General features: G+C 40.6%; 1 pseudogene; it reads left to right on the top strand.

Moving 5' to 3' along the window:
* Positions 1–266: 266 nt before the first annotated feature.
* LOC146701521 (E3 SUMO-protein ligase ZBED1-like) lies at positions 267–2284 on the top strand (annotated as a pseudogene).
* The last annotated feature ends 10158 nt before the right edge of the window (positions 2285–12442 follow it).

Here is a 12442-nt window from a genome sequence, read left to right as displayed (position 1 = left end):
ATACAACGAAATATCGCGATATTTCGCGCAATGATACTGAATTGATATTTAAAATCAGTGTTATCGATTTTTTTAATTGAAAAATGACATGCATTTACTGTTTATTTCTTTTGTATGTTGGAATTCAAACTCCGGCCACTGGTTTGCAGTTTTCACCGCCTTTACTATAACGTAAAAACGAGGTCTCGCGATAACTGTAGAAGCGTCTAGTTTGCCAAAAGAACGAAGTAGAACAGTCAGTGGACGTGTGTGATGCTAGCTAACTGATGACTGAAGAGGAGAGGATACAGCCGTCCCCCGCAGCTTTCAAAGCTGATGTGTGGACTTATTTTGGCTTTAGGACAAAAGAAGGCAGTAAAGACTATGACAAGAGCTATGCAGTCTGTAAAATCTGCACCGCCAGAGTCAAATATTCTGGTAACACAACAAATTTACGAACACACGTGTCTAGACACCATAGCGACGTAGCGTCAAATGCTAATTTTAAAACGAAACGAGGTGATCCCTCTCAACGGACAATTGAAGAAGTTAATTTTTCGAAACTACCAGCAACTTCAACTCGTGCAACAAAAATAACGCAGTCAGTACTTGTTTTTATTTGCAAAGACATGCGCCCTCTGAGTGTTGTGGAGAATAAATGATTTCGTAATATGATTAAAACGCTGGAGCCCCGTTACGCTGTTCCTTCTCGACAACACATCACGGACATCGCTCTGCCAAAGTTGTACCAAGAAGTCAAAGCGACAGTGCTGGACTCTCTCAGCTCGGCTGAGACAGTTGCTCTGACATGTGATGCTTGGACTTCGAGAGCCACTGAATCGTACGTAACTGTTACAGCACATCACATAACGGACCAGTGGAACCTTCAGTCTCATGTACTACAAACCCGAGCCATGCATGACAGTCACACAGGTGAGCACATTGCAGCGTTACTAACTGACGCTGTGGCTGAATGGGGATTGAACGCAAAGGACCTTGTTGTTGTTACCGATAATGCACCAAACATGGCTCTCGCGGCTAGACTTGCAGGCATGACGCACATACAATGTTTTGCACACAGTCTGAATCTCGCCTCACAGAAAGCACTGAAAATACAATCCGTGGTGCGACTTCTCGGGAGGATCCGACATGTATCAGCCTTTTTCAGGCGCAGCACCACAGCCAGCAACCAGTTGAAGCAGAAACAGTGCCTCCTTCAGCTACCAGCTCACAGATTGATCACGGACATAATTACAAGATGGAACAGCTCCTATGATATGATAGAACGATTTTTAGAACAGCAACCAGCCATCTGTGCAGCTCTGCTTTCTGCAGAAGTTAGTAGGAGTGAAAAAGAAATTTTCACATTAAGTGAATCTGACATCACATGTGCAGAAGAAGTTGTCAGGGCACTCAAGCCTATGAAGGACGCCACCCTGGTGATGTCAGAGGAGAGTATGCCAACCCTGTCCATCATTGCTCCTCTTCATTCCAAGCTTGTGATGGGTGCACAAGAAAGTGTTGATGATACACCGACAGTAAGGAACATTAAGACTGCCAGAACAGAAGATCTGGGAAAGAGATATGTAAATGAGAGGGAGACACTATGGATGGCATCAACTGTTGATCCTCGGTTTAAGGACCTGCCCTTCCTGTCTGAAGCAGAGACCAGTGAGACCTATTCCAGACTTTTGGACACTGTGGTGACTGTGATAAAGAAGGAAGAAAATGTAAGTAAATAAATTAATTTATTTGGAAAAACTCAACTGAAGTTATAAGCAAGTGAATAAAGTAAAAAGCAAAAGAAAAAAGCATATTGATGACATTTGTCATCAAATATTAGTGAAAAACAGGGTGAATCTTGGATTTGAATTTTGACTTTCTGACATTAATACTATTTGAATTTAATGTTTTTCAGCAGCAAAAGAATGAGGAGACTGACAAACAAGTGGAGGAAGAGAATGCCACAGAGGAGGCTCATCACCCACATATCAAAGACAACTTTGACTCCATCCCTTGGCCACCCCTAAAGAGACAGAGGACCTCATGTGCACTGGTGGACTTGCTCGGAGCTACGTTTGCCTCTACTACTGACAATACTGCACCAAAATCAGAACATGATGTTGCTGCAGCTGAGATCAAGAGGTATAGAGATGAGACCCCTTTGCCTCTCACAGGAAATCCTCTCAGTTGGTGGAAGGACCATGAACAGGAATACCCTCAGCTATCCAAAGTAGCAAGGAGTTTCCTATGCATTCCTGGAACAAGTGTCTCTGCAGAGAGAGTTTTCTCCTCTGCAGGTTAAGGTCACATAAAAAGTGCTTTGTTTTGATGCTCCATAGAGCAGTTTTTGGATAAGTATTTTACAATCATAGTACTTAGAAAGACTTCAGTGTTACATGTTTACTTTTTTCATGTTAAAAAATACTTGATATTTCAGTACAGTAGTTTTTGTTTGTTTATTTGACATGACTTCTAATAAGGCAGATGTTAATTTCTCCATTCATTTTGAACTTAGAGTGTTTTTGTTTCAGATGTTTCATGTCAAGCATTAAACAGTTTGGACTGTTTACTGTGAGTTTTCCTAATTAAATTTAGTCCTACTAAACACAAATATCGTCTGGCTTTTAGTATTGCAATATATCGTATCGTCTACCCTGTATTATGATACATATTGTATCGCCAGATTCTTGCCAATACACACCCCTAGTGCACGGTGACTGTGGTGCTCATGTCAGAGTTAGATTACATCAAGTGTAGCAAAGATTCATTTAAACTGAAGCTCATGATGCTGACACAATGTATAATCACACTTGCACAGTCCAATCACTTTATAACCAGTTATAGTAGTTTCTCATAGGTAATACAGCAACAAGCTTCATGAATATTCATGTGTGTAACCAATAAAAACAACCTGCAGGGGGAAAGCAAGTTGAAGTGGGTTGGAGACAACTGCTTCCCCCTCGCGAGTGAAAACTTGAGCTCTGTGTGACCTCGTTCCTGAGTGAGTTTCTGTTTATCCAGCAGTATCAGGGCTAAAACTCTGACAAATGTCCATTTGATTATTAATAATGTTGATGAATAAACCTTCCTTATTTTAACATGTGCTGTGGTCTCTAAAAAACAACATAATATGCAACACAGTGATATAACAGGTTGGGAGGATGAGAGTTTTAGACGTGACTGATTATTTGGTGAAACTGTGATATTTTCCTCACCTCCTGTGTTGAGCTCATTGTTTCCTCTGTAGTGACTCAGCTGAGTCCAGATGGCTGAAAATGTTCCTCTGCTGCTCCGTCAGACTCTTCTCCTCCTGCTGATCAGCTGGGACACAAAACAGATCTTTGTTAGGCTCCACACTGCACTGAAGAGTCAAAGTGTCTCATATGTTCATCTGACAACAAAATGTACAAATTTCACTCTGATTGCTTGTAGAAATCTTGTGAGACGTGTTGTGCTGCAAAGTGAGGAAACTCTCTCACTCACTTATACTTCAGGAGGAACTTTGTGACATTGGCTCTAATATTCTAAGCAGCCCTTTACTATGACAGGGCCAGAAAGTCCTATTTGAAGGTTTGGGAGAAGGACCATGTTAAAGGTGGATTGGGGTTTATACACTTTGTTATGATACAGGTAAGGCTGTAAGAGCCTGAGAAGGTGTCCTGAATGAACCTCTAAAACCAGTTTTCAGCTAACGACTCTGCTTCAGTCTGGAAAACAGCAACTACAAGTTTAAAGACTCCATCAACAATTCACACCCAGCAACAGCCTGAACAGCTCCTCCTGTGGTTTCCACAAACAGGGACAGACCTGTTACTCCCCCACCCCACACTTTCAACTCCTTCAGCCCCCCAGTCCCACCACCTCCACCATTCCCCAAACTTTGATTCTGTTCATCTGGACGTAGCTTTTTGTGGGAGAAACATTTCGTCACTCATCCAAGTGACTTCTTCACTCTCAGCTGACCGCAGCTCTCCTCAATTTTCAACAGTGCATTTGCATAATGACTGAAACGAGCACCACTGAAGGAACAATGGGCTGGGAGGTCAGTTATTGAGCATTAATATGCAAATTCTCATGATCATTGATCAACAACCACTGATCAAAGCTCATTGATCAAATGCTGTGATTGCAGCGACTCCCCAACTCTCTGAATGGTACTCATGGCCATTGATCAGCGGTCTTTGATTATTGAGCTTTGATCAGTGGTTTCAGTGCTTTGCTTCCTGCTTTGACTGCAGCTGTGTTTGACACAGGAAGACATTTTTACATTCTTCACAATTATACTTTATTCTTTTTGGGGGAAGTGTAGCTTTAAACCTTCACATGATTCAAGTCAACCCAACAAATCAATCTGAACGATCACAGGTGGGAAAAACTTCTGTAGATAAAATAAAACCCAACATTCAATCCACAACATGATTAAAAACATGATTCTCCCAAATCACCAAGAGCTGCACATTAACCACCACAATATATTTTTATTCTCTGTGCTTTCAAATATGAACACTGTTTACTTTCATCTCTGTTTCATTAGTTTTTGTTAACATCTTCCTGTTCCAGAGGGTGATGGGAGTCAAAGAGGAGGTACTGGTCCGTAGTACATCGAAGTTTACCGGAAGCGCACACATACGGACCAGTACCTCCTCTTTGACTCCCATCACCCTCTGGAACACAAACTTGGAGTAATTAGGACCCTACACCACCGGGCAGAACAGGTTCCCTCTAAGCCTGAAGGTAGAGCTGGGCGATATAAGATTTTTTCATATCACAATATGTTTTTTTCATTTCAGGCGATAACGATATCTATCACGATATAAGCCAAATAACTATATTTGTAAGATTTAAATGTGCCGTTGCTCACAAGTAAAATGTGAAATAATCAGCAGCTTGTTTTTATTTAAAAATTTATTTCCCATAATAAGTTCAACAGGGTAGATGTACTTAAGGAACATGAGACTTTTTCAGATAAATAAAGGCAAATATTGAAAACTACACAAAAGGCAGCCGCTAAAGCGTTTAAGTTTCAAAATAGAACAAACGAAACAGACGACTAAATGGTCAATTCCACTTAGAAACAAAATATTAATTCTAAAAATAAATCTTAGTTTGTTTTACAGAAGAACAGACAAAACTGACTAACTTTTGTCAATATCAAATAAACTGAGAACTAAAAGGAAATTCTCAATCTCTCCTTGTTGTATAGCTGAGCTTTTCAAACAGTTTTAACAGTTACTTTAGTCTGACAAAAGCCGAATGACGAATTAGCGCTTCCAGTCAGAGACTGAGGCTACGTCCACACGTACACGGGTATTTTTGAAAACGGAGATTTTCCGTTTCCGTTTTAAAAAATAATCCCGTCCACACATAAAGGGAGAAATGAAGGAAAACGCTGCTATGAACATGCCAAAGCAGCAGGTAGCGCTAGATTCCTAACCGTGCAGAAATGTTGGCCAATCAGAAGTCTAGAAGCCTCGGTGGGAAAAAGTAAACAAAGCTGGGGCATAGAAGCAGAACCGAGTCGTATGTGTGGAGGGACAGTAACTGTGTGTATATGTAAGCATTTAAACACTGCAGAGAGTAGAATTAACAGTATTGTAGAAATTCATTTCACCGAAGTGAAAGTGGCCGGAGTTTTTAAAAATCTTCGTTTTCAGTGACCAAAAACGCCGTTTACGTGTGGACGAAAGGTGCAAACGCATGCTGAGCTAATGATTAGTTGGTGTTTTTCTCCAAACACTCTCTCACTCTTCTCTCAACTAGGGCTGGGACAACGCGTCGACGTAATCGATTACGTCGACGCAAAAAATACGTCGATGTAAAAAAATCTGCGTCGATGCGTCGTCACTTTCAAAAAAAGACATGGCGGCAGCGAGTAGCGGAATCATGAACGAGGCAGTTGCAGTCAACTTAAATCACTCCACCCGAACACGCAGTTCTACAGTAGGGGATATTTTAACAGAAAAGGAAGTGATTCAGTCGTTTGCCGGCTTTGTGAGGTGGAAATGGCCTATCATAAAAGCACGACGGCTATGCACCAGCACCTCAAATGACTGCATCAATGAAGCGAATGAATGGATGGATGGATGGATGGATGGATAGTTTTTACCCGTTACTTCATCCAGACCCCCCCACATAGACGTACACTCACTCATAGACACAGAGATAAACACTCAATCTCCGTAAATGCAAAACTCATTTAAGCTCCTTAGCAGTAACATATAGCAGCTGCTGTTTAGTTGTTATTGTTTTTTTGTTTGTGGCCCATGCTGGCAAAATGAGTCGGAATGCACGCAGGCTGATTATCAGAATCGGCGAAAGACAAAAATGTGAGACAGCGAATTGGCCGCAGGAGAAATGTTAACAAGGATAATACACCACCTGCTAAACGTAGCCGTCGTGGACACTATTACAACATTGTTAAAGTGCTTGCAAAAGCAAAATGACAATGAACTCTTGATTTGTCAAATTTAATGTGTTTCATCCTATTTGAACGCTGTTTTTATACATAATGCTTCTCCAGCTTGATCTTATAGGTCAAAGTTATGCCATCTAATGACTAGAAAGCAGTGCACCAGTAAAGGTGCCATCAGCTATGGCTGTTTAAACGTTATCTTTTCCAGCCATCATGATTACTGCATATCATATGTTCAACATTGGGGATTATTATTAACCTCTTACTGTTATGCTATGAAAGAACATGGCATAACAGTATGTGTGTGTATATCTATCTCTCTCTCTCTCTCTCTCTCTCTCTCTCTCTCTCTCTCAACCAGATCCATATCAAATTATTTTGATATTATGCTTTCCATATAATTATTTTGTAATTATTTGAATTCATCTGTGCGCTGTGTGTGATTTATGATTTCAGGAATAAACAGAAAAGTCTGGAGGACTACTGTCAGAGAAGAAGTACGCCATGCAACCCGCAGGAGGTGGCTGTACTTACTGAGAGCGTCTTATCTATAATTTTAAAAGACAAGAGACCACTTGCTGTGGGTGAGGGATTCAAAGAAATGCTGACCACTTTCCAACCAGGTTACACTCTGCCGTCTAAGCGTCATTTTACAAGCATGATGGAGAGAAAGTATGAAACTTCAGTGGAGAAACTAAGGAAAGAACTAAAAAAAAGGCCACATCCAAAATCTCCCTTACCACTGATGCTTGGACACAGAGTCCTACTTAGGGGTAACTTGTCATTTCATTATTTGTTCAAAGACGCCATTACTGCTGTTTGTATATTATAAATTTTTTGCTATGATTTCCTTTGTTATATTTGTTTTGCAAAACATTTACTTTTTTGTTAAAAACAGAGGATTGTAGTACAATGTTATTGTGGATTTTGTTTTGTGAATGAAGAGCACTTTTTGGCAGAAAGCAAAGTGAATGTTACATTTTGTTTGTTTAAAGACACCAGTGTTGCTATTTATTTGAAATGTTTTGTTAACTTTTCCGTAATTTTATATATGTTTGCACATTTAATTTCTTGTTAAATGCTATCTCTATTGTATTGATTGTACGACCTCTACAACTTTATTTTGCAAATTTTTTTTATTAAAACGTCTTCAAATGAATTAATTTGTGTTTTTCATTTATATACATAAATTAGTAAATGTGAAATTGCTATACAAGTCAAATAATGGGGGAAAAATCGTTAATCGAATCGAAATCGAATCGGATTGAAAAACGAATCGTTAGATTAATCGATGCATCGAAAAATTAATCGCTAGATTCATCGATTAGGAAAATAATCGTTTTGCCCAGCCCTACTCTCAACGTGTTCACAATAAACTGTGAACAGACACCGAGGAGAGCAGCAGAAGACCTCATTCAGGAGCTAAACTCAACATGAACTGAACTCACAGTAAAGTTAGCTCGGTGCTTACCTTTAGATGAGCCCACAAACCGAGAGAAACTCCGCGATGAAGCTGCAACTCTTTCCAAACACAGGAAACAGATCAGGGAGCAGAGACCCACGTGGTTCACGCTGATCTCAGCTACGATCCAGGAGACAAGGGTGGGCAGATCGATGCAGATATCGATCCAAACGTTGGTTTAGTTTGTTTTATCATCCAAATTCAACCTTTTACTTGCTTTAGATTAAAAAATAGCTCCGTCATCTCGGCAGGCGCTTCGTCTTCTTTGCATTGTTGATTGGCGGTTGTTAAAACAACAAAATTGTCCTTTACTGCCACCAACTGGTGTGGAGTGTGAACTGGCACGTCGACCCTCAAACTGGAATAAGGCCCGATAACCTTACAATAAGATCCAGTTTCAGTTTTGTGTTTATGTTTTGGATCAGTCGCCCTCTCACAGTGTAATATAGTTTCCTTTTTCTTTTCTTTTTTTTTTTTGCTGTCCCGTTTGGCTCTTTTGCCATCAGAATTATTGTCTAAAGGCAAAGAAAGATGCCCAACGGATTTACTTTACCAAATTGACCATCCCAGCCTTGCCATAATGGTCCATTTGATTCACCTTTTATTGTTTATTTTATTTTCACTTGCTGAATACGGGACGGACTTGACTGGGGGAAAGAAGGGGAGAAAGAAAGAGAAACAGCTGAGAAGAGGGACAGGGGAGAAGGGCAAAAAACAAAAACCAACACAATGGGCAGAAAAAAAAGAAAAAGAAAATGCATATATCGATCATCTGGATCACCTGTTGAGAAAGAAAAAAGAAAACAAGCAGAAGAGAACAAGAGTAATAGAATAAACAACATCACAATGATATATGGGAATATGACAGTAAATACTAAATATTAAACATTATTGTGCAGCACATAAGATCAACAGAACACAGTGTGCTTTGAGGTAGGAGCCAAAAAGGGTGTAGTTTGTGGGTGTGATCACCCGTGTGTACACCTGTGAGCATGGACGCGCTTGTTTTTTTAAAAGGTTCCTTCATGTAATGATCTGCTAGAGGGTGTGGGGGGGCCACAGCCCCGTCCTCCAGGGTATGAAGCAGGTATGGAGGAGATCAAAACTCCAGACATCCAGAGGCCCCCAGAACACAAGAGACCAAGGAAGACCAACAGAGGGGCAGCCGCGCCACTGTCCCAGAAAGAGCTGAGGAGAGTCCCAGATGAGGGCTCACTCAGCAGCCGCGGAGCAGAAGCCAGGGGGAGTTGCAGTGACGCGCCCGTGAGCTCCGCTGGCAGCCAGCTGTGCCTGAGTGACCGAGCCCCAGGTCGAGAGGCCGGGGGCACCCCACCTCCGAGGTGGCCCGAGCGAGCCCCAGGATCCAGGCCCCGATAAGCGGCCGCCAAGAAGTGAGCCGGTGTGTACCTGGAAGCCCATCCCCAGACACAACGAACCACCAACGCACCGATGTCTGAGGGAGTCCGCCACTGGCAGTGTAATATAGTTTCCTCTTCTCTTTGATCGCCCAGAGATGTGGTGCAGAATATGCCATGAAAATCATTTGTTTGAAGCCAGCTCACCACCTGCAACCAGAATACGTGCTTCTTTTGCAGTTCAGGCTACTTCTGACATTTCTGTGGAGGAACACCAAAGTAACTGCTGAACCCTCCGGGGTCCAAGTATAATTTGCCATTTTTGACTACTTTTGATTTTACCTCTACAATATTATTATTATTATTATTATTATTATTATTATAAAAACAGTTTATCTCGCCTTGTTTGGTATAATCTTTTCAGCACAACCTCAAATATCTGAAATTTGAGTTATTTTTTACATTTCGGCATACTATATTAGCACAAGTTATCTAAGTTCAAGCAAAAATTCAAACTCAGAGTAGAAAAAAGTTACATTTTTTCCTGTGAAACCCATAAAAATGTTTGAAGAATCATTTTCATAACTTGAAATGCAAATACAAAATTGTACATTTCTAAAAATTCTGCACGTTTTGCAAACAACAGTTATCTGGTACTATTCGCTTAAAAATGCAGCCAATGCCTCAGGTGTTTTTATATAACAATTTAAATGTATTTAAAGAACAAATAGGTGTTCTGCATCAAATAAGAAGGCACACAAATTATTTGTGCCAGTCCAAAAAAATAGTTTGTGTTCAGTATAAGACAGAAGAGAACACCACAGGCCTAAACCCTGCAGGTCTGACAGCAGGAGGTGGATCAGTCCAGTTTTTCATGTGGGAACAGCGTTTACACTGGAATCTGCCTCTGATGGCTTTGATGGAGCAAAGACGCTTGAAGAGCGTCTCTCAGCATGGGCCCGAAAAAAGTTCTGTCAGCTGAGGAAGGCGACGATATTAAGAAGCTGCTGGAGTTTATGACAGAGGAGATTTCTACTGTCAAACTGCAGCAGAAAGCCATCCTGGACCTGGTCGAGGAAGTTAAGGCTCTCCGCGTACAGAACGCAGAGAAGGATCGGCGGCTGGCGTACCCGGAGAACAGAGTGGTGGATTTGGAGCAGTACACCCAGATGAACAATGTCATCATTATGGGGCTTCACATCAAACCCTGGTCAAACGCCTGGGGGGGTCGCAGCTGACAATATAGGAGGGCCAGGAGAGAAAGATGTCAACTCCACGGAGCTTCAAGTGGTTACCTGTCTACGGTCCAAATGTGTGGAAGTGAATTATAACAACATTGAGGCTTGCCACCCTCTACCCCGAAAAAATGACGGTGACAAACCAGCCATCATTGTGAGATTTGCTAACAGAAAACACAAAACAGCACTGTTAAAACAAGGAAAGAAACTGAAAGGAGCCGATGTCTTCATGAATGAACATCTGATAAAAAGAAATGCGGACATTGCCAGGAAAGCACGTTACTTGAAGAAACAGGGAAAAATTCAGAGTACATGGACCACCAACTGTAGGAGCCATATGAGTGGTTCCCGTCTGAAGTGGGTTGGTTTAAATGGACTCACTATATTGGTGTATGGGTGTTGGGCGTGTCTCATGGGTGTGGTAGCCAATAATTGTGGTTGCACTCACCTGTTCACAGCACCTGATGTGATGAGCAGAAGGTAGGGTGAGCACGAGGCAAAACTTTCTGTTGACCGCAACATAGCGCAACATATCGCAACTTGAGCACAATTTGAATGATTTGATATATTTGACTGTAACTTGATGGTGTTTGTATAGCCATGCACTAATTGCTGCCATAGACCAGTTTGTAATTTTGACATAGTAGCTAGTGCATTTATTCGTAAGTTGCAGTTATTTGCTTGTGCAGTCTGTGCGTTTGTTTGATAGTTTTTCCCATGTGCTGATTTGTGGTTTGGACAGTTGCATGTGGAAATAAAGAAGCAAATGATACAGAAGTGTTTTGTGCATTAATTGTTGCGCGTCATCAGGGTCCTCGTGTTTAGTCTGCCGCGGCCATTGGTTGGAAGAGCCGCAACACCAACTGTAAAGTATTCAACTCAATGGAACACCGGAACAAGCCAAAGTGTTGGTCAACAGAAATATGGAGGAGCTGGACAAATACTGAGGTTCAACTTACACTGGAGGTATGAATACACATGTGACGTGACACACAACACAACACATGGCACAGTCTAAAAGAGCTTCATCTGCATCTGGCAACAATATCAATATAACTCATTGGAATTCTCTTTATGATAATCTGGAACTGAGAACATTTCGATACACAGACCATAATGTTCTAGACTTAGAAAAGGATATAGACCCGGAAAATAATTTCTTCTATAACATCAGCAATAACTGCTGCTACTTCACTGATGAACCGTTTAAACACACCATCAACATGGAAAATAAATGATCAATAATCCATTTTAATAGCAGAAGTCTGTGTGCCAACTTCAACAATATAAAGGAATATCTAAATGAGTTGACAAATCCATTTGGAATTATTGCCATTTCTGAAACATGGACCAATGCTGAGAAAGGACTGGACTTTGAACTGGTGGGATTTGATGTGAATTTTGTAAATAGAAGGAACAAAAGTGGAGGGGGAGTAGCTGTGCATGTGGATAAAAACCTAAATTACAAGGTGATGGAAAGTATGACAACTGCGATTGATAATTTATTAGATGGTATAACAATTGAAATTTATAAGGAAAGAGAGAAAAATCTAGAAAAAACTAGCTGTATATATAGAACACCTTTCTCTATTTAATGACTTCATAGAAGAAATATTCTCTAAAACAAATCAAAAATTTATGTTTATCTGTGGTGATTTTAATATTGACCTGTTGAATAAAAAAACAAACAAACATAAAATGACCAACGAATTTCTAAACACTATGTACAGTTTGAGTTTACATCCTAAAACAACCAGGCCTAGCAGAATTAAACCACATTGTGCCCCCTTACTTGACAATATTTTTTACTAACAATATGGAAAACAACGTTTTGAGCGGATTATTAATTAATTACATCAGTGATCAAAAATCTCACGGTTCAGATTGGATCATGGTTTTAAGTCACGGATGGGATCAATTTTCGGATCAGCAAAAGTAGAAAAAAAAGAAAAATTCAAGTATTTTTGCCTATTAAAAAACATTCAACTGAAGA

Source organism: Copadichromis virginalis, linkage group LG9, assembly GCF_057382275.1.
Source record: "Copadichromis virginalis isolate Kocher_CV1m ecotype Utaka linkage group LG9, C_Virginalis_male_GT1.1, whole genome shotgun sequence".
Lineage (NCBI taxonomy): Eukaryota > Metazoa > Chordata > Actinopteri > Cichliformes > Cichlidae > Copadichromis > Copadichromis virginalis.
Note: the sequence above shows the minus strand (reverse complement) of the source record. Positions and strands in the feature narration are given on the sequence as shown.